Source organism: Otolemur garnettii, unplaced genomic scaffold (assembly GCF_000181295.1).
Source record: "Otolemur garnettii isolate 467f Iridium unplaced genomic scaffold, OtoGar3 scaffold00082, whole genome shotgun sequence".
In the NCBI taxonomy this organism is placed as follows: Eukaryota; Metazoa; Chordata; class Mammalia; order Primates; family Galagidae; genus Otolemur; species Otolemur garnettii.
Genome location: NW_003852477.1, coordinates 532,850 through 538,270, shown reverse-complemented (window position 1 = coordinate 538,270; position 5,421 = coordinate 532,850).

Here is a 5,421-nt window from a genome sequence, read left to right as displayed (position 1 = left end):
CATGAGCATGGTATGTTCTTCCGTTTGTTACTATCCTCTACTATTTCCTTTCTTAGGGTTTCATAATTTTCTTTATAGAGGTTCTTCATCTCTTTGTTAGGTATATTCCTAGGTATTTCATTTTCTTTGAGGCTATGGTGAAGAGAATTGTGTCCTTAATTAACCTGTCATCTTGACTGTTATTGGAGTATACAAAGGCTACCAACTTGTGACATTGATTTTATATCCTGGCACATTACTATATATATTTTTTATGACTTCCAGGAGTCTTGTGGTTGAGTGTTTGGGGTTTTCTAAGTATAAGATCATATTGTCAGCAAAGAGGGAGAGTTTGACCTCCTCTCCTCCCATTTGGACACCCTTTATTTCCTTCTCTTCCTTTCCTAATTCTTCTCTTTATTTCCTAATTGTATTGGCTAGAACTTCCAGCACTATGTTGAATAGTAATGGTGAGAGAGGACAACCTTGTCTGGTTCTAGTTCAGAGAAGAAAATTTTCAATTTTACTCCATTCAGTAAAATATTAGCTGTGGGTTTGTTATAGATAGCTTCAATCAGTTTCAGAAATGTGCCACGTATGCCTACACTCTTCAGGGTTCTAATTAGAAAAAGATGCTGGATTTTATTGAATGCTTTTTCTGCATCTATTGAGAGGATCATATATAGTCCTTGGTTTTACTTCTGTTGATGCGGTGAATAACATTTATAGACTTGTGTATATTAAACCAACCTTGCATCCCTGGAATGAAAACCTACTTGATCATGATGTATGAATTTTTTTGATGATAAGCTATAATGTATTGGCTAAGATTTTGTTGAGAAATTTTGCATCTATATTCATTAGTGAAATTGGTCTGAAATTCTCCCTTTTAGTTGTGACTTTTCCTGGGTTTGGTATCAGGGTGATGTTCGCTTCATAGAACATGTTGGGGAAGATTCCTTCCTCCTCAATTTTTTGGAATAATTTCTGCAGTATGGGAATAAGCTCGTCCTTGAAGGTTTGATACAGTTCTGATGTGAAGCCATTCAGACCAGGGCATTTTTTGGTTGGAAGGTTTTTTATTGGTTCTTTAATCTCAGTGCCTGAAATTGGCCTGTTCAGGAGCTCTAATTCTTCCTGGCTAAGTCTAGGGAGAGGGTGTGATTCCAAATATTGATCCATTTACTTCACATTGTCAAATTTCAGAGCATAGAGTTTTTGGTAGTATTCAGAGATGATCTCTTGTATCTCTGTGGCATCAGCTGTTATTTCCCCTTTATCATTTCTGAATGAGGTTACTAGAGATTTTACTTTTCTATTTCTAGTTAGTCTGGCCGAAGGTTTATCTATTTTACTTATTTTTTCAAAAAACCAACTTACTTTGCCGTTGATCCATTGTGATGGTGTGTAGAATGGGTTGAAGTACTTCCTGTGGAGCTTGCCTTGGGGCAAATTTCCTCAGTGTTCGTATATCAGTAAATGATTTGATTTCTCCATCAATTTTAAAGCTTAGCTTAGCAGGATATAGAATTCTGGGCTGGAAATTGTTCTGTTTAAGCAGGTTAAAGACAGATGACCATTGTCTTCTGTCTTGGACATTTTCATTAGAGAAGTTTGCAATCACCCTGATGGATTTACCCCTGTAGGTCAAATGGAGCTTTACTCCTGGCAGCTTAAAGAATCTTTTCTTTTCTCTTGACTTTGGACAGGTTCATCACAATGTGTCTTGGAGAAGCTCAGTTAGAGTTGAGGCAACCTGGGGTCCAATATCCCTCTGAAAGGAGTGTGTCAGAATCTTTGGTGACATTTGTGAAATTTTCATTTATAATATTCTCAAGTATGGCTTCCATTCCCCTGGGGCATTCTTCTTCCCCTTCTGGGATACCTATAACTCGTATGTTTGAATACTTCATATAGTCCCACAATTCTGATAGTAAACATTCTGCTTTCTCTTTTTTTTTTCTTCTACCTCTTTAGCTATCTGAGATATCTCAAGAGCTTTGTCCTCTAACCCTGAGATTCTTTCTTCTGCATGGTCTAATCTGTTGTTGATACTTTCTATTGCATCTTTAAGTTCCCTAATTGACTGCTTCAGTTCCTTCAGCTCTGCTATATCCTTTCTATATTCTTCATATTGTTCATCTCTTATTTGGTTCTTTTTTTGGATTTCCTTTTGGTCATTTTCCTTCATTTCGTTCATTGTTTTCACCATCTGTATTCTAAATTCCCTTTCTGTCATTTCTAACATTTCTTTAGAGGTGGAATCCTCTGCAGTAGCTACCTCATGGTCCCTTGGGGGGGTTGCTCTGAACTGGTTTTTCATGTTGCCAGGATTTTTCTGCTGGTTCTTCCTCATGAGTGATTTATCTGCTTCCTTGACCTAATTTTCCTTTCACTTCCTCTTGCTCTTTAAGTTCCCATGGCTCTGGACTAGGGTTTCAATGAGTCCTTTTGGTACAGGACCAGAAGGATAAGAAGATTAAAGAGCAGGAAGAGAAAAAAGAAGGGAAAATGGGGGGTGGAGAAAAAAGCAAAAGGAGAGGGGGTGGGTAAACTGGAATATTAACAAAGAGAAGAGAGGCACACAAAGAGGGAGACAGGAGCAATATAGGTGTACAGTAGGGTACTTAGACTCAACCTTAGAAACCCCCAACCTCTGGGGGTGCCAGTTTGGGTTGTTCCCTTGAGGTCAGCAGGTCTTTGCTAGCCTATTTGGGCACAGTACCCCACCTTCACCAAGTAGAGAAGAAAGACAAAAATGCTATAAATCAAACCAAAACAAACAAACAAAATATTTTACAGGATAACATTGGGCAAAAAGCCAAATAATAGGGTAGACACACTAGCAGAAATGAAGTTCTAATTGTTAAAAAAAAAAAAAGGCAACAATTGACAATTATATTTAAACTAGAAAAATGAAGAAGGAAAAGAATAGAAAAATCTAAGGAAAATGCTGAAATTAAAAAAAATAAAACAAGAAAGAAAAACAAAAAAACTCCAAACAGATTAAAAAAAAAAAAAACCACCCCCAAACAGTATATATATCTTGCTGAATATTGTCTGGGCAACAGGTGATCTTCTGGGGTATGATGTTAATCACAATGCTGATACGGCTGTAGAGAGATGGAGACTGGAGGCCACTGCTGATTTCTCAAACCACGTAGGGTGGAGAGCCTAAATCTCACCTCAGCCAGCTTAAAAGTCACTTTAAACTGCCAACCTGGGCTAAGCAGAAACTTTCCTGGGAAAGCATTTGTCACTGGGATCACTCCCGAAGTGGCTATCCACTTACCCAGTGTGCCAAAACCGATCTCGCTATGCCCCTGAGGGCCAAGGCTGCAAGGTATCTCAGTCACTGCCTTTAGGCTGCTCAGCCACTAGGTTTCTCGCTCCCACCGGATCCTTGCTCTGTGACCCTGAAGGGCGGAGCTTGCCGGGCAGTTCTCCCACAATGACTCTGCGAGACCCACAGCAGAACATGATTAACACTGGGCAGCACTGTGGCTCAGTGAGTCGGGCACCGGCCCCATATACCCAGGGTGTTGTGGTGGGCACCTGTAATCCCAGCTACTTGGGAGGCTGAGGCAAGAGAATCACCTAAGCCCAGAGGTTGCTGTGAGCTGTGATACCACAGCACTCTACCAAGGGCAGCAAAGCGAGACTCTGTCTCAAAAAAAAAAAAAAAAAAAACATGATTAGCTCCCTCCAGCTCAGCGGCTCAGTCTGGGGCCCCAGATGATGCTTAAAGTCCTCTGCTCTCTTGCCAAAGTTCTCCCAAGGTAGTTCAACTGAGTGCCAAGCCCAGAAAAATACCCAAATAGCTCACAGGTAAGGATAAGAAGATTCCAGTTTGCAGTCTTGCAGCTCCTGAACTTACAGTTGCCAGTAGGATTAGACCAGACGAACACACTCAAACACTTGCCAGTTCTCCACTGCTTTTGTCCTCCTTATGGGGTCCAGAAGTCCCTTGCTGACTCCCTGTGTCTCCAAAGGGATGTTTCTGGGCTGATCCTACCAGCTAGGGATGCCTGTCGTCTCTTTTCCCTGGACTCACTGTGCCCATTTGCAAGGAAGCTGTTAGTTGGCCACCATCTTGCTTCAGGATCAAGAATGTCAGACAGAATTTTAAAAATTCAAATAAATGATGTTTACACAAAGCTACACCTAAAACCTAATGTTTCCAAAAGAGTAAAAATAAAGGATAGAAACAGATATGCCATGTAAGTATTAACCAACCAACAGCAGAATTCATAGTCAAGTACTTAGGGAACATTTACAAAAATAGACCATATACCTGGCCAAGAATAAGACTCAGAAAATTTTCAGAGAATTAAAAACACATAGTTTATGTTTTCAGACCATAATACAATTTAGCCAAGAATCAGTAACAAAAGGAAGCAGACCCAAGCATATATATGAACACTTAATACATGGCAAAGCTGTGGTAACAGAACAGTGAGGAAAAAGATATCTTATAAATGGTATTTTCATTAAAAAAAAAATAGACCCTACCTAAAACCATATTCAAAAATCAGCTTCAAGTGTGCTAAATGTGAAAGGCAAATCTATAAGGCTTTCAGAAGATAATAGAAGAATATTAACATAACTGTGTAATAAAGAAAAGACTGATAAGTGTGACTACATGAAAATCTTGAACATTAGTTAATTAAAATATGTCATTAAGAATGAAAAGGCAAACTATAAAGTGGAAGAAAGTATTTAAAACGTGTATTTAACAAAAGTCTAATACTCAGAGAGGAGATTTTTGACATCCTCAAATCAATACAAAATAGCACAATAGAAAAAGTGGCAAGAGACTTGAAGAGGTGCTTGACAAAAGGGGAAATCTGAATCACCAATAAGCATATTAAAAGGGTGCACAACCTAATTAGAAATCAGGGAAATGCAAATTAGAACCACAGTGAAATACCATCACAACATCTGTTTGATCTGCAAAAATGTTAAGAGTCTAACAAATATCAAGTGTTGGCAAAGGTGGAGAACAACAGGAACATTAGTATATTGCTGGAGAGATTGTAAATTGCGCAGCACCAGTTGTATGTCACTTAACAACAGGGATACATTCTGAGAAATGTGTCATTAGTAGATTTCATTGTCATCATGTCAACATCAAAGAATGCATTTAAACAAATCTAGATGGCACTTCCTACTACACACCTACACCCTGTACAAACCTGTCCAGCATGACAAGTGTAACACATACAGTGTAGGTAACTGTAAGTATTTGTCTATTTAAACATAGAAAAGATACCCTGAAAACATGCATAAAAGATAGAAATGGTACACCTGTGTAGGGCACTTACCATGAATGGAGCTTACAGAAGTTGCTCTGGGTGAGTCAGCAAGCGAAAGGCGAGTGGATGTGAAGACCTAGAACATTACTGCACACTGCTATAGACTTCACAACACTATGCATTTTGA